The sequence below is a fragment of the Ictidomys tridecemlineatus genome, chromosome 3 (assembly GCF_052094955.1).
Source record: "Ictidomys tridecemlineatus isolate mIctTri1 chromosome 3, mIctTri1.hap1, whole genome shotgun sequence".
NCBI lineage: Eukaryota > Metazoa > Chordata > Mammalia > Rodentia > Sciuridae > Ictidomys > Ictidomys tridecemlineatus.
Window position 1 is genome coordinate 77,797,459 of NC_135479.1, and position 17,935 is coordinate 77,815,393.

General features: G+C 39.4%; 1 long non-coding RNA gene and 1 other non-coding gene across 2 annotated transcripts; one reads left to right on the forward strand and one right to left on the reverse strand.

The window, feature by feature from the left end:
- Window positions 1-899: 899 nt before the first annotated feature.
- Window positions 900-14,470, forward strand: LOC120884291 (uncharacterized). Its single transcript, XR_005726666.2, has 2 exons — window positions 900-8,842; window positions 10,495-14,470. It is a non-coding gene; the product is annotated as an uncharacterized LOC120884291 (long non-coding RNA).
- Window positions 14,471-15,964: 1,494 nt separating this feature from the next.
- Window positions 15,965-16,036, reverse strand: Trnav-cac (transfer RNA valine (anticodon CAC)). Its single transcript has one exon. It is a non-coding gene; the product is annotated as a tRNA-Val (tRNA).
- Between the last annotated feature and the right edge of the window lie 1,899 nt (window positions 16,037-17,935).

Consider the following 17,935-nt stretch of genomic DNA (forward strand, 5'->3'; position numbering starts at 1 on the left):
CCATTGGTCCACCTGCCTGTTTTGGTACCAGTACCATGCTGTTTTTGTTACTATTGCTCTGTAGTACAGTTTGAAATCTGGTATCGCTATACCTTCAGATTCACACTTCCTGCTTAGAATTGCTTTTGCTATTCTGGGTCTTTTGTTTTTCCATATGAATTTCATGATTGCTTTATCAATTTCTACAAGAAATGCCGTTGGGATTTTGATTGGCATTACATTAAACCTGTAGAGAACTTTGGGTAATATCGCCATTTTGATGATGTTAGTTCTGCCTATCCATGAACAGGGTACATTTTTCCATCTTCTAAGATCTTCTATCTCTCTCTTTAGGGTTCTGAAGTTTTCATTGTATAAATCTTTCACCTCTTTTGTTAGGTTGATTCCCAAGTATTTTATTTTTTTTTTGAGGATATTGTGAATGGAGTGGTTTTCCTCATTTCAATTTCAAAAGTTTTGTTGCTGATGTACAGGAATGCCTTTGACTTATGCCTGTTGATTTCACTTTGCTGAAATTCATTTATTACCTCTAGCAGTTTCTTTGTAGACCCTTTTGGGTCTGTTAGATATATTATCATATCATCTGCAAATAGTGATAATTTAAGTTCTTCTTTTCCTATTTTTATGCCTTTAATTTCTTTTGTCTGTCTAATTGCTCTGGCTAGTATATCAAGAACTAAATTGAATAGAAGTGGTGAGAGAGGGCATCCCTGTCTAGTTCCAGATTTTAGAGGGAATGCCTTCAGTTTTTCTCCATTTAGAATGATGCTAGCCTGAGGTTTAGCATATATAGCTTTTACAATGTTAAGGTAAGTTCCTGTTATCCCTAGTTTTTCTAGTGTTTTGAACATAAAGGGATGCTGTACTTTGTCGAATGCTTTTTCTGCATCTATCGAGATGATCATATGTTTCTTATCTTTAAGTCTATTGATGTGGTGAATAACATTTATTGATTTCCATATATTGAACCAGCCTTGTATCCCAGGGATGAATCCTACTTGATCATGGTGCACAATTTTTTTGATATGCTTTTGTATTTGATTCACCAGGATTTTATTGAGAATTTTTGCATCTAAGTTCATTAGAGATATTGGTCTGTAGTTTTCTTTCTTTGAAGTGTCTTTGTCTAGTTTCGGGATCAGGGTGATGTTGGCCTCATAGAATGAATTTGGAAGAGCTCCTTCTTTTTCTATTTCTTGAAATAGCTTGAAAAGTATTGGTATTAATTCTTCTTTGAAGGTTTTGTAAAACTCTGCTGTATACCCATCCGGTCCAGGGCTTTTCTTGGTTGGTAGTCTTTTGATGGCCTCTTCTATTTCTTCCTTTGTTATTGAATTGTGTGTGTCTTCCTGACTCAATCTGGGCAGATCATATGACTTAAGAAATTTATCGATATCTTCACTATCTTCTATTTTATTGGAATAGAGGGTTACAAAATACTTTCTAATTATCTTCTGTATTTCTGTAGTGTCTGTTGTGATATTGCTTTTTTCATCCTGTATGTTAGTAATTTGAGTTCTCTCTCTTCTTCTCTTCGTTAGCATGGCTAAGGTTCTGTCGATCTTATTTATTTTTTCAAAGAACCAACTTTTAGTTTTATCAATTTTTTCAATGTTTTATTTTGTTTCAATTTCGTTGATTTCCACTCTGATTTTAATTATTTCTTGTCTTCTACTACATTTGCTGTTGTTTTGCTCTTCCTTTTCTAGGATTTTAAGATGTAGTGTGAGTTCATTTATTTGTTTTTTTTTCTTTTTTTGAGGAATGAACTCCAGGAAATGAATTTCCCTCTTAAAACTGCTTTCATTGTGTCCCATAGATTCCAGTATGTTGTGTCTGTATTGTCGTTTATCTCTAAGAATTTTTTTATTTTCTCCTTTATGTCTTCTGTAACTCATTGTTCATTCAGTAACATATTGTTCATTTTCCAGGTGATGCAGGATTTTTTCTTCCTTCTTTTATCATTGATTTCTAGTTTCATTCCATTATGGTCAGATATGGTGCATGGTATTATCTCCACACCTTTATATTTACTGAGAGTCGCCCTATGGCATAATATATGGTCTATCTTTGAGTAGGATCCATGTGCTGCTGAGAAGAACGTGTATCCACTTGATGATGGTTGATATATTCTATATATTGTCGGTTAAGTCTAGGTTATTGATTGTGTTATTGAGTTTTATAGTTTCTTTGTTCAGCTTTTGTCTAGAGGATCTGTCCATGTTGAGAGTGGTGTGTTGAAATCACCCATAATTATTGTGTTGTGGTCTATTTGACTCTTGAACTTGAGGAGAGTTTGTTTTATGAACGTTGCAGCACCATTGTTTGGTGCATACAAATTGATAATTGTTATGTCTTGATGGTGGATGGTTCCTTTTAACAGTATATAATGTCCTTCTTTATCCCTTTTGATTAACTTAGGTTTGAAGTTGATTTTATTCGATATGAGTATGGCTACTCCTGCTTGCTTCCGAGGGCCATGTGAGTGGTATGATTTTTCCCAACCTTTCACCTTCAGCCTGTGTATGTCTTTTCCTATCATATGAGTCTCCTGAAGGCAGCATATTGTTGGATTTGTTTTTTTAATCCAGGTTCTTAGCCTATCTCTCTTGATTGGTGAATTTAAGCCATTAACATTTAAGGTTACAATTGAAATATGGTTTGTACTTCCAGTCATGTTTATTTATTTATTTATTTTAGTTTGGCTAATTTTTCCTCTTTTGTTATTTTTCCTCCCCCTTCACTGAGATACCTCCCACTGTTAGTTTTGGGCGCTATTTTTCAATTCCTCTTCTTGTAGTATTTTGCTCAAAATGCTTTGCAGTGCTGGTTTTTTGGCTGCGAATTCTTTTAGCTTTTGTTTATCGTGAAATATTTTAATTTCATTGTCAAATCTTAAGCTTAATTTTGCTGGATACAGTATTCTTGCTTGGAATCCATTATTTTTCAGCGTTTGAAATACGTTGTTCCAGGATCTTCTCGCTTTCAAAGTCTGTGATGAAAAATCAGTCGTTAACCTAATTGGTTTACCCCTGCCTCCTTTCTCTCGTAGCTTTTAATATTCTCTCCTTGTTCTGTATGTTGGCTATCTTCATAATTATATGTCTTGGAGTTGGTCTATTACGGTTTTGGATGTTTGGGGTTCTGTAGGCTTCTAGGATTTGGCAATCCATTCCATCTTTCATCTCTGGGAAGTTTTCTAGGATTATTTCATTTAATAAGTTGTCCATTCCTTTGGTTTGAAACTCTGTGCCTTCTTCTATCCCAATGACTCTCAAATTTGTTTTTTTTTATGAGATCCCATATCTCTTGGATAGATTGCTCGTGAGATTTAAGCATCCTTTCTGTGTTGACTATATTCTTTTCAAGTTGATAAACTTTGTCTTCATTATCTGATGTTCTGACTTCTACTTGATCTAGTCTATTTGTAATATTCTCGTTAGAGTTTTTAATCTGGTTTATGGATTCCTGCATTTCTAGGATTACTGTTTTTTTTTTTTTAAATCTCTATCTCCTGGTAAAGCTCAATCTTTTCAGTTTGAATTTGTTTGTTCAATTCATTTTCAAAATATACTTTCATTGCTTGGATTTGCTGTCTCATATCTTCTCTAATATTCCATTCCATCTGAGTTAGGTATGCCTTGATTTCTTTCCCTGTCCATGTTTCTGATGCTTCTAGGTCCTCCTGTAGATTTAAGTTGTCCTGCATTGTTTGTAATCCTTTTTTCCCTTGGTTTTTTTCATGTTGTTTACGTTACTTTCCAGCTCTGTTTGACTGCTGTGTAACTGCTTTCTCCTATACATTTTTTTTGGCTTTGTATATCTCTGTTGTCTCTCCTTGTGGTGGGAGATTATGCCTAGAAATGTTGGGCTTTATTGTACTTTAAGGCTAATTCATTCAATTCATAAAAGGCTTCCGGGTTCTGTATGCATATAGTGATTTGTTGTTTGTTCTTAGGACTTTATGTTTAGGATAGATGCTATGATGGTATGAGGGTTAGTATGTCTTGGCTACTTTAGAAGATTGCTCTACTGAGGGGGGAATACTAACAGGCGATTGGATCAGGGTGTTGGTAGTAGCTAGGTATTTAGGAGCCCTACAGACAGCCTTGAGACATTCACCTATTTGCATTTAGACAATTACACGTAATGGAAGACTTAATGCTTGGGATGAAAGTTGGGGGGTAGGGGAATGAAGGTGCTCTTAAAAAGAAAGAAGGAGAGAGAGATAGATAGATTAGAGGAGAATGAAAAGGACAATAAGACTTGAAACGGAAAAGAAAGAAGGAAGGAAAAGGGGAGAGAGGAACAGAGAGAGAAGCAGAAAAAAAAAAAAAGGAAAAAAAATTGAAGTCTTAGAGATCCATTTTCTTCTCTTCCAGTAGGCGGAGCTGTGCCCTCCGAGCGGAGTCTCCGCCCTCTACCTGCCAATAGCAAACCCTGTAAGGCGTCTCCTGGTAGTCTCAGACTTGTCAGTCCAGAGCCATTTCACCTCTCCGGCCCCTCCCCCCTTCCTCCTGTCAGCTGGCCAGCCAGGTCCTGTTCACCGGAATCGGTTCCCCAAAGATCTAGTTACACTTGCAGCCCCACTGCGAGTCCCATTTAAGCCCCAGTGCTGTGGTAAACTGGCGGCTAAGACCTTGGGAGTTGCCGCTGGTGATATGGAGGGTTGGGGGTCGGGGATCCCCTCTGCTTCTCCACAGACACGCCCCCAGAGAGATCCCCAAAGTTTCCTGGCTGCCTGTATCTGGATGGGGCGGGAGTCACACACCTGCTAAAGTGGATTCTGCTGGGAAGGAATTCCGTGGGCTGGACTCCGATGACGTTTCCTCTCTGCTATGGCGGGCCCCAGGCTCCTTGCCGGAGTGTCCGAAGGGAGGGGTGGGACTGGTCCTTCCCCGGTTGGCCTCAGCTCCTGGCTCACTATTTCATGAAGGCTTGGCTAAAGACCTCTTCCTGCCAAGCTGCATCTCGCGGAGGCTAGCGAGACCCAGTCACGTTGGCTGCGAGCGGGTGGGCGTGCAGCCGCTCCGGGATGCGCCGACAACGGCTGGCGGATCTGGACCTCTGTGGCTCTGGACCTCTGCGACTCGTGGAGGGGATTTGCTCGTCTGGAGCAAACTGTCACTTCAAAAAATCCTAGTAGCTCCCAGCTGGTCTCTCTTCAGTGGAATTTTGCTAGGAGATTCTCCGTTGGTAGAATCTAAGCATTATCTATGCGTCTTTATGACCCCATCCATGAGGGGGTGTTGAAATCGATCATCATCATCATCATCATCATCAACAACAACAAAATTGTTCCGTGAGGATGCAGTGCCAGGAGTGCCCAACTGACCAGCAGAGGGTGTGCTGAGTCTGTGTCCTTGGGCTGTAACCATGCCCAGCAGAATGAATTCTCATCCTAGCGCTAATCAGAGAGACAAACAGCTTTTTGCTCTTTCCTCTAGTGATCAACTCTTCTACTCCAACTTTTGAATGAGCTCTGCAAAGGGGCTGGCATCTTTTGTGTTCAGAGGCCTCAGCCAGAGGCTAGAATTTGCTGGAATTCAGCCTTTATCCTTTGGATTAAAAAAAGAACTGTCAAGAAAACCTTGCCTGTGGCCTGCATCATGTAGATCAGAGAGATGAGCTTAGTTGCTGATGGGTCACGTGGCCAACTCATCTCCTCATCTCTGCCTACTGGGCAGGAGTTCTTTCTCTCAGCGGCACCCAGCTCATCTTACCCTCCTCCCAAACACACAAGAAACAAAACAGCCTTCAAAGAACAAAGCAAGGAACACTTTCCATTTTAAAAGGGTTATTTCTGGGCAGTGGGGTTGTGGGTGATATTTCTCTTTTAGGCTTATCTGAATTGTTCAGATTTTCTATTAATATCATGAAATATGTATTTTTTTGTGCAATGTAAAAGGTTAAAAATAAATCCAACTGCACAGATAATTTGTGAAATAAATGAATCATCAAAGTAGCTGAATATAGAGATAACTGAATATATATGTAACATAGGATTATATATATTCATATTCTTATTTTATTCCTCAGTTCTTTGTCAGATTCCTAGAACACTGCCTGGTTATTCAAATTCCTCCCCCAATACTGCCATTCCCCAATCACACAGCAACTTTATGAAAATGAGTTTTAATCTTAAAAACTCAACCCTCTGCCAAAGAACAAAGTCAGAAACCGAGGTGAAATGCCTTTGCCAATGGGATAAAACTGCTCTGGAGGAAGTATTTCCTCAGTGAGACCTAGGAACGTAGCAGGTGTGATTTCCACTCCAGAGCATTTGAGTTTCAGAATCACAACAACAGAAAACACCTATGTAGCTGTTGACAAGTGCCAGGACTTGTCCTAATGCTTTGCCTTGGTCAACTCATCAAACTCCACAGGGACCTCACAAGACTGGGGCTATTACTCTTCTTATTTTAGAGATGAGAAAACTGAGCTACAGATTAAGTAACTGGCCCAAGGTCACAAGGTCAACAAAAGGCAGGGCTAGTATTTCAACCCAGAACAGTCTAGCCCCAGAGTCCTTGCTCTCAATAACTATTCTGGTTTTCTCTTGGTACTTTTTTTTTTCCCCCCTCTATGTGACAACCTCTTCTGAAATTCCCTCTATCTGGTCGACAGGGCATTTAGCCCCAGTTGGGATTGGGATTCTCTCCTCATCTCCACATGATTAAGTAGGTATCCTCAGCTAGAGCAAGGAGGGGGTCCTGGGCTGTGGCTCCATGGTTCCATAATGGTGGCCATGCTCAGAGTTGGTTTATTCTACCTCGTTTCCAGCAAACTGGAGAAATGGTCCTCTGTCTGGATTGTATTTCGGAGTTTCTTTCCAAAGGCCCTGATCGACCAGGGCTCAGTATACACACAAAGTGTAGGGTTGTGACCACTCTAGGGATATTTGTTTCCTTTTTCAACCCCACATAATGAATGGTCTTTGTCACATTTTTTTCTTTTTTTATGAACAGCCAACTGAATTCTCCTCAATCGTGCTGAAACAGATTTTTTATTTAATTCTTTTATTGACTGAAGTGTGTGTGGGGGGATTTTAGTGCTCCTGTCAGGGTGGGGGTTAGAGAAGGACATACTGAAATAACAACATGAATATGTTTGTAAATTCCTTATCCCATTGTAAATTCTCATGAGCCAACCTAGAACCCAGTCTAGAAGTTAGAAAAGGTAAGACCTAGAATCACTTAGGGATGGTTGTTAAAAAAATACCCAAACTCCACTTTGAGGTCAGGGAATCACAATTGCTGGGAGGATTCGATGCATGCTTGAGTTTGAGATCCTTTGGTTTACAGAGTTCAAAAAATTTTTGCTTTAACTACAAACTGGCATTCTAGTATTGAAAACAAAACAAAACAAAACAAACAAAACCAGCTAGACAATTTATGAAGTCCATCAATCCATCAGGCTAGCCAGGAAAAAACCTTGTGGATATTCCCCAGTGGCAAGGCTATGGGATGTTTCTGGGTTTACCCAAGCAGTATCCTCTGAGAGAAAAGCAGAGATTTGAGGTTTGAAAAGAAAAAAAAAAAGCTGTTAAGCCAAATTATGTAAAATTTGGGAGTGAAGTAAAAAGGTGATTGCCTGACATTTTAATGCCATGCTAGAGTGCTTTCTAATAAGCCTGCCTTAGGGCATTCTGACTCTTAGGGAATGTAATTTTCTGTGACTTACTATTCACAATTGATTAGAGCTCATTTGTTTTACATCTCTGAAAAGTTAAGATTAAGTTGCATTAAACTGAAAAAGGAACTTTTTTTTTTTGGTCCAGTAGAGAAGATAACCCCAAAGATTAAGGTATTGTTGCCTTGTAGGAAATTAACCAGTTTCGTACCTGGCTTAGCATTTTAACTTTGGTCAGATTCTTCTGCTGACCATATAAACCAGGTTTCTCATATCCTCATAGAGAGGCTCTTCCCTGCATTGGGTTAAATCAAACTTTGACATGTGTTTATTATCTATTCATAGGAGAATTATGATTGTTAATAATCTGAAAAGGATGCTTTCACAAAGTATAGGTCCAAGGAGAAAGCTGAGGCAAAAACTGGGGAACCCCTCAAGGGAACCAGAGTTAAACTGTCTAGGAACAGCATGAGAGGTGAAGTTCTAGAAAAGTTGAGTGAGCAGTTCTTCATAAAGGTCACAAACACAATGGGGCTGTCAAGTCTCACTCTGGTGGGTATGGTCCCATTGAGGTGGATCAGGATGGTCCCAGTACCATCCTCACCTGGAGAGAGGAAGGAAATGCTTATCCCTTTTCTTTATGGCTGCTGGTAACCTATTTCCCAAAGACCCTAAAGAGAGATTCTGTATCACAGACTACATTTATTGCATCATTCCCTATTTCGTCTTTTACACCCATGAAGGACTTGTGAGATGTGGCGGCTTGCCTCTGAGATTGTGTCACAGTCTGGTTTTGACACGGTTTTGACTAGACATATGCAGTTACAAACGTTTGACTAGCATTGCCTAATTCATTCTATTAGGTATGACTTTAATAGATCTTTAAGTCATCGAGTATTATAACTGTAACCAAATCTTAGGAACTCTTGAGTTTAGCACCAAACCTTCTCTTTCTAGCCTTAATAATCACTTCCCCTTTTGAAACATCTGAACTCATGTATAAACTTCCAGGCTTTGGTAGGTTGAATAATATTAATTCCTTGGTTAAATCACATTATCTCTGCCCATTTATTTCCTTTCTTCCTTCCCCAAGATCATCATTTCTTCATCTGCTATTCTCAGCCCTCCCATCAGTGAAGATGAGAATGAAGATGCTCTTATTCAAGGCAGTTTTCAGATAAAAGAAGAGAGAGAATATAAAGGGATAAAAGTGAGTAGATGTGACCAGTTAACCAAGAAAATGGCCAATTGCTTATGTATTCCTTGGGCAAATCGCATCACCATTTGGAGAATAAGGAGGTTTGACTAGATATAATCTCTAAGGTTCTTTCCAGAGCTAAATTCTATGGATATACAAATATTTTTGCAGCTGGGTATTGTTTTTGGCTTTAGGATTCCTGGCAGTAAAAGGAAATAGAAAAAACTGTTTAATTACATGGTGTCTCTGGTCTGACAAAAGAAGTGCAGGCTTGCATCTTTAAAGATGGAATAAACATCAAGTAAAAAGCAAAATGTGGGACCCCAGAGAGACTGTGAAATTGTACCTGTGCAAAAGTCATAGTGATGATTCTGGATTACGAGTGACCAAAATTTAAATTGAATTAGTTTAAGCAGATGAGGTAATGTATCCACTGTCACAAACAACACTCCTCCAACCAAAACAGAAACAAAATAACACAAAGTGAAATTAAAAAAAAAAAAAGTGGAAAGGGCAGGATTCAAGTAATTGAATATCTTCAGGTTGTCATCTCTGTTTTCTTCTGTATGTTGGGTTAGTCTGTCCCAGTGAAACCACTGAAATAGGAAACTTCAGCACACATCTATAAAGTTTCATAACCAGAAACATTGGGGGGGGGAACCCTAAGGCAAGACTCTGATTAGCTGAGCTTGGGTCACATGACAAATCTTGGGCCAATTGTAGTGTAGATGAATTCTGTGAGGCAGCTCTCAGGGGAGCCTAGGGTACAGGTTTCCATTCAAGTAGAGTTGCCACTCAAGGCAGCAGGCAAAGAGTAAATGACTTATCTGGTCATGGTTGCTCCCTTATTTTCTACTGTATGTTCAGGTCTGCTACATAAATTCACTCTTCTCAAAAGCTCATTATTTCTTAAAAGCCACCAGTTTTTTGTTTTGTTTTTAATTCTGACTTAGCTCCTTCCTGAAGTTTACATGCCCAGCCTTTGGTGTCTATCTTTAAGTGCTTTTCATGGCAATGCCTAGCAACCTTCCTATAAATAATCTGTGCTGCTCACAATTTGGCTAGAGGTGATAAAGTCCATTTGATTAAGACCATCAAGGACACACTTGCCATTCAACAAAGTTAGATTAAATTGTTGACCGAAGGGGACCTCACACTAGAGAGAGATTGTGGGCACCTTGCCAGACAAAGGAAAATGCAGGCTTGTCTATTTAGTGAAGAGTGAGTTTAGATAAAATTTGTGTGCCAAACAAAACCTCAAGAGTCATAGACTCTTTTAAAAGCAGTGTGTGCCAGCTCAAAGCAGGGCTGTGTACAAAGGGATTGATATCAGGCCTGGGCTGAGATGAGAACACAGGGTCCTGTTTCCTTGGAAACTACAAAGTTAAGATAAATGTGGAATGCCATGTGCAAAACCCTTATCTGAAGTTCTCCACCTGGGTGGAAATTGAGGCTGTTTCTATGTGTTAAAATGACTTGGATCCTCCAGGCAAGAATGAAGTGTTTCATTCTCACTAAATATGATTTCTAACAGTTGAAGTTTCTGATGGTATATGATTTTAGAAAACAAGTTTTCTCATGTCCTTTTGTTAATTAACGAAAGTTTTTCTTTTCTTTCTTTCTTTCTTTCTTTCTTCTTTTTTTTTTTTAAAAAAAAAAACCAGCTTCAGAAGAGAAAATTCATCTTCCACTCCTCAGATGTGCACTCCATCACGGTCTTCCCTGATACAATGCATGGCTTTTTTAGTCTAAATATCAAGAAGTGATGTAAGGTGTAAATCTGTGCTGCACACAATTTGGCTAGAGGTGATAAAGTCTATTTGATAAGACCATCAAGGTCACACTTGCCATTTAACAAAGTTAGATTAACTTGTTGACTGAAGTGGACCTCACACTACAGAGATTGTGGAGTTGGAGGTCTTCTGGAGGTGATTCTTTGTTCATTTAGTCACTGTACAAATATTGGTTGAGATCCCACCATGTGCCAATCATCGTAAAGGAGATATCACTTCTAGAGCATTTCACACCCTATTAAGGGAAGCCTCTCTGAATGAAATAAGGCCAGTATACCTTAATGAGGCCACTAATGAATTTTGACATCAATGTTTGCAAGAACGAAGGAGAAGGACTCACAGACTCTGATCTGAGAAGTTTGGTTCCACACCCAGTAGCACAGGTTATGGGAGGTTCTGAGAAGAGCATGAGTGGGTACGTTTCTGAGCATGCGCACAGGACCCCCAAGTTCACCTCCCCCCTCCGCCAGTTCCAGAGCTTGCCCGCAGCCTGACTTCCCGAGAGTCCAATCATCCAGCCTCAGCCTGAGATCTTTCCCTACTGAAAAGGAACTTACTTAACGGGCTCACAGGGCAGTTTAGAAGTGCCAGGGATTTACCCCCACCCAAGAGGCAATCCTCCACCACTAAGGGGTAGCAGTGTCTCTCAATGGGATGATTCTGAGGGTCTTTCTACAGTTTCTCAGATGATTTCTAGCAGAATTGATCCCCAGTTGCCTATAGAGGTAGCATACACTATAAGGCACACGTTTTTTTTTTTTTAAGAGAGAGAATTTTAATATTTATTTTTTAGTTCTCGGAGGACACAACATCTTTGTTTGTATGTGGTGCTGAGGATCGAACCCGGGCCGCACACATGCCAGGCGAGTGCGCTACCGCTTGAGCCATATCCCCAGCCCAAGGCACACGTTTTGACTTTTGCTTCTTCAGGTCTGCTTTCCCTGTTTCCTTGGGTCCCTTTTCAGATACACCACTGACGTCCTAGTTTTTATCTCAGGGTCAGCATTTGGAGGAAACAAAACTTTTAGACTTTACAGAAAATGGCAGGCTTCTCCCTGAGAGAATAGCATGCAGAGACTGGAAACGTGGTTGGAAGAGCAGGAGAGGAGACAGAGAAAAGTGGTGAATGCTCTGAAGTACTTGTGGAAGTGAGGACTCCGCTACTCAACCAGGGTCAGCCCTGGAGAGGTCAAGACCTTGATCCTGAAGTCACCTTGGGATCCACACTACTCCTGAGAGCCCTGGAAGAATAAAAGGGAGACTAGAGGAAGGGAATGTTGTTGGGAGTGAAATAGAGGGGAGATCGTGGCTCCCTGAGCAGAACTTTTTTGCTGAAGAATTTTGTGCATGATAACTTACTTCCCAGAAGGAATCAGAACATTTGGTAAGCAGTTATGTTTTTTGACTCTATGCTGAGTGACTCTACTTCCAAGCAGCATAAAAATGTTGCCCCTGTTATCTCCACATGGATGTAGGACAGAAAAGGTTGGACAACTGAGGAATTTTCAGGAAGTAGATTTATTAACTGCAGGGTTCAGAGGGCTACCACCTAAAATATTCTCTGGACCAAGAATCTGGAAATTCTTTGAACTTTATACCCAGTGGTAGTGGTGGTAGTGGTGTTTTACATTTTTTTTTAGACTTTACGTAAGTCTATATAAAAGTAAATTTTTTTTTTCACGGAAAACTTGGCATTTACAGACGAAGAGGAAGCTACAAACCACAATGCCCTCTGCACACAATTTTGCTGGTAGCTGATATCCTGTGTAAAAAGCTTTCTGACAAGAAGAGGAACTTATATGTTACAAATACGGTCAGGGGTTTTTGCTTAGTTATGGTAAGGGTCTTCTGGGTGGGGGTCTCTAGGCTGATTTAACATCATCGATAATTAAGGAACAATTGATAAAGAATGAACTAGCTTTTATCTATATCTATATCTACATATCTCATGGTGCTGGGGATTGAACCCAGGGCTTTGTGTATGTGGGGCAAGCACTCTACCAACTGAGCTACATCTCCAGCCCTATCCTATCATTTTGGGGTTATCTTCTGTGTAGGAGGCTCCTTAGATTTTTCTGTCAAATTTAACAAGCCTGGAAAATATGGGAAGCATGAATCCAACTCTGTTAATGATAGAATGTCTTTCTAGTGATAATTTATTTTGGGAAACTTTATTTGACCTCATTTCCTCAAGTATTTATGCCAGAAATGAAACAACACTGCATTCCAAATATGAACCCTCCGACCCTGAAGTAATAAACATGTATGCAAAATGAGGTGGTGATGGTAGCTGGAGTGGCGGAAATCCCGTAGAGCACAGCAACTCAAGATGGCCACACAGAGAAGGGAACGAAGCACCTTGCCCCTGCCACCCCATCTCCCCAAGTCAAGATCAGTTTGGAACCAGGACAGACCTCTCCAAAGGGAAAAAGTAAACAGGGGACCCCAGTGGTCCCAATGACTGCACAGACACAGTCTTTACTTCTGGAGAATCCTGCACTCCATACAGGCCTTGAACCCAGCCTGGGGGACCACCTGGAGTTCCTGAGGTTGCACTACTCCAGGGAAAGAGTCTAAATTGCCCCCCACTGTGCATGAACCAAGCTCCTACTATGGTAACAGAAATGAGCTGAGCATATGACTGACTAGCTGGAAACCCAATCTCAAGTCCTCCTTGCAGCTGCTATGGCTAGTGACCAAACTCTGATTAACAGAATGTGAGCAGAAGTGATGTGACAACTTCAGCCCTTCCTTGCTTAGGAGGATGTCCCTGGGCTTAACTTCCACTGGCTGCCCTGTTGATAGTTGTAGGAATCTTAGATGCCCTGGGTTGGGTATGCATGTCTATATTAGCGGGTCCCTGAATGACTGTGCTAAGGAAAGCCTCCAGGTGACTGGGAATACCCACCTTAAATTGAATGATGTGAGAGAGAAACAATTCTCTTTTTCTAAACAAAATTATTGTTAGGTTTCTTGTTATCTTAACTCATGCATACACGCATGTTAATACTAATATATTTCTTTTGAACTACATCCTGATTGCTAATCTGAGGCATATGGTCCAGTTTAGAGCATCCAAGATGAATACTGACTTTTGCCTAAGTAAATGTTATGCACACAGGGAGTGTTTGCCCTTGTGTAATTCATTAATTTATCTCTTATTTTGGTGGTGGTAGGGGTACCACCAGGGGCACTCAACCTCTGAGCCATATCCCCAGCCCTATTTTTTATTTCATGTGATCCTCCTACCTCAGCCTCACAAGCCACTGAGATTACAGGTGTGCACCACTGAGCCCAGCATTAATTTATCTCTGTAGGCATCCATCCATCCACCCATTGTACATGCTGTGTTGAAACCCAATATATGTAAGTCTCTTTGCTATGGGATATCTGGAGGACATGAGTGACTAGAAGATGAATAATACCCAGTACCTGCTCTTGAGAAAATACAGTTTAGAAACTGTATGAAATGAAAAACAAAATATTGAGGGGCTGGGTTGATTAGAGCGCTCGCCTAGCACATGCAAGGCCCTGGGTTCGATCCTCAGCACCACATTTTAAAAAATAAATAAATAAAACAAAGGAAAACAAAACTACAACAACAACAACAACAACCAAATACCCCCACAAAATATTGAAATAGGGATAGGGATAATTGTGATGAATTTTAATTCTTGGGAATTTTCATTAAAATTGAAGAGGCTGGTTTCATTTATGTTACTTCATTATTATGATTTTTTTGAGAATGTTCTTCCTGGTTTATGTTTTTGTATTTGTTTTTAAGACCGGTGTTTACAGAGTGAATGAGCATTTTTATTTAATGGCAATAAAGCATGGACGAGTGCAAGCAATGTTGTCAGTCACCATAAACACATCCTTTTCTCCTCCCCTTGCCCCCCTTCCATGGCCCCAAGAGAGTATTAAATGCTAGAAAAGCTGATTTGTCATGGTGCCCTTGAGCCTTCCTGTACTGTAGGGAATTCCCAAAGCTCAAACAGCTTCTTAAGTGATGAAGACCAGAAGGAAAAATTGAAAGGACCAGCCTCGAAGGTTTTGCCAGGTAGGAGGAATTTTCTTTTCTTAGGGATAGTTTTATGGATGGGCACTCTTTAGTTTGTTTCTATTTATTTTTACAAATGCACTTCATATTTTTCATTAACCTAATGAGAGAGACAGAGACGTGGAAGTCTAAGTATACATATGAGAAAGAGAAATGAAAGACACAGAAACTGAGACAGGGATAAAGACACAGAGAAAAGAACCTAAAAGAATGTCTGTTAGATACACAAGAGAAAGAGTGTGACTTTTTACCCCTAAAATGAAGATTGTGGTAAAAAGGGATCTGAAACTCTCTGAACTTCTGCTGAACAAGAAGAAATGAAATATTTTGAGATGAACTCAGAATTTACCATTAAGGTGGGAAGGGGAACTCAACTTATGGGGATTCAATCATGTTTCATGAATTATTTCATTGAAACAAAGCTTTGGGAGATTAAAAAAAAATGGAGATGAGTGTTAGAATGGTAAGGCCAAGGGAAGAAAAAAGCATTGAAAACTTAATGAATGAACAGGCTTAGTGGAGACATAAGACCCAGATAAAAAATGACTCTTCTTTTCAGAGCATTCCCAAGAGTAATGGGGACAATTTGAGTTAAAAGTAGAAGTGATTTTTTTCTGTTGAGCTTACAAGGATTTGTGTGATTTGCCTATAGCTTCCCTTTCTACTTGACAGCTGTATACATTTTTGATAAATAAGTTAAATGATAATTTAAGTTTTGTATGAAAAGTTCAAATGTCACTTGGCTGAAATCTCAGCTATTTGGAAGGTAGAGGAGGAAGTTTGAGGTTGGATTGAGCAACTTAATGAGATCCTTTCTCAAAAAGAGTTGGGGGTAGCCCAGTGGTAGAATGCTTGCCTAATATGTACAAGGGCCTAGGTTCAATCCCCAGCATTAAAAAAAAAAAATTCAAATGTGTGGCAAATTAGAGTTCACAGAGAATATTCACCATTCAGATTCTACCATTAGCACTTTCATGGAGGTGTTTTATCAGCACTCTATCTATGTACAATCCATTTTATTTTTCAATGCATTTTTCTCTTGAGATGGAGTCTCACTATGTTGCCTGGGTTGGTCTTGAATTCATTGGCTCAAATTAGCCTTTCTGCCTCAGCCTCCCATGCCTGACTTTTAATGGTTTTAAAATAAATGATAAACATTAGTATACTTCTCTCTCAACATTTCAGCATATTTATAATTTACTAGCATTGAAGAAAATTTTATGTGTGTGTGTTTTGTATATATATATATATAAAAATTATTATTATTATTATTATTTTTTGTGGTGGTACTGGGGCTTGAACCCAGAGGCTGTGCATGTGAGGCAAACACTCTACCAACTGAGCTATATCCCCAGCCCCCAGAAAATGATATTTTTATAAAGAACTTTAAGAAAAGTTAATGTGAGGACTGGGATTGTGGCTCAGTGGTAGAGTGCTTGACTAGCATGCATGAGACACTGGATTCCATCCCTAGAACCACATAAAAAACTAAATAAGCATAATAAAGGTATTGTATCCATCTACAAATAAAAATGTATATTTGAAAAAAGAAAAAAGTTAATGTGAAATTTATCAGAATTGGATTTGTTTTTGGTGTGGCACTAGAGATTGAACCCAGGGGTGCTCTACCACTGAGTTACCTCCTCACTCTTTTTTTTTTTTTTTAATATTTTGAGACAAGGTCTTGCTAAGTTGTCCAGGCTGGCCTTGAACTTGTGCTCCTCCTCCTCAGCCTCTTGAGTTGCTGAGATTGCATGTGTGTATCACTGTGCCTGGCTAGACTTAGATTTTATGTATAATTTTTAGGTGGTCAGGACAGATTTGTTTCCATTTAAATTCATTGAACAAACAGAGGTGGGGCAAAAGAATAAAATATTGGATGTTACTTATCTATAGACTCCATAGGAGAAAAAGTTATTACTCCTTTCTTCTATTTTGTATTGATCTTTAGAGGCCAAGAAATAAGCCCAAACTACAGAAGGGCCCTTTTAAAAATTTCAGGCTCTGAATATGTAGCCCAGTGACCTTTGGAAGCAGTCTGCCCTCATAGAGTTCTATCTGGTAATTTTGGACTCTCAGGAATGAATTTTCTGGAAAACCCTATGGAAGTATTTATTTTACTACTGGCCAAGAGTAATTGAGCCCTGTCAACGTTTTGCAGAAACAGCAAATACAGCACATTACAGGGACATGAGAAGTGAAATGATGAAATCAGTCTGATATTTTGACCTTAAATATTCAGAGCCCCAAATTGTAACTTCCTTTAAAAAGATCACACAGGAAATTGTTTTCCCAGACATTCCAAGTTAATCTTGTGGCTTATGTTTGAACAACAACTCACTACCTAAATGAATATTTATGGCTGTTTTAGAAGATTCATCATTACAGCCACATCTTGCCTCTTTGGACATGGGTTACAGTCACAGACTGAATCCACTTTAGATTTCTTTGTGGTCTTAAACCAAGTCCCCTTAAAATACTCTGCCTGTACTCTAGCTTACTAGTTTCACAGATCCACCACGTGTTTTGTGCTATTTGTTCTGATTATATGTATATATTTTTTAAATTTTGTTTTTTTTTTAGTTGTAGGCAGACACAATATCTTTATTTTTATTTATTTATTTTTATGTGGTGCTGAGGATTGAATCCAGACCTTATATGTGCCTGGCAAGTGCTCTACCACTGAGCTACAATTCAGGGGCATTCCACCACTAAGCTTTAGCTGAGGCTGGCTTTGAGCTTGTGATCCTCCTGCCTCAGTCTCCTGAGCAGATGGAATTACAGGCATGTGCCACTGTGCCCAGCCTTCTGATTATATTTTTAATACACAAATTAAAAATATAATTATAATTAAAGTGTAAAAGAGAACTCAATAGGATTTGATTGCTCTGCTTAACCAAAATAATGGTCTAGGGTAAACCGATCCTCCCCAAAGAACCTCTAAACTTTTGCTTAGAATATTTTATCTTAAGGGGCTGGGGCTGTGGCTCAATGGCATGTGTGAGGCACTGGGTTTGATTCTCAGCACCACGTATAAATAAGTAAAATTAAGATCTATCAACAACTAAAATAAAAAATAAAAAAGAATATTTTACCTTCAGAAAAGAAAGTCTGTTTTTCTCCAACAAATGAATTTATTTAACAGCTATTTGTTGAGCACCTATTATGTGCTAATCCCTGGAGATACTTTGTGGAAAACAAAAGGATTCATTCTGATGTGTGTATTCTAGCTAGAGGTGAGGGCATGAGCAT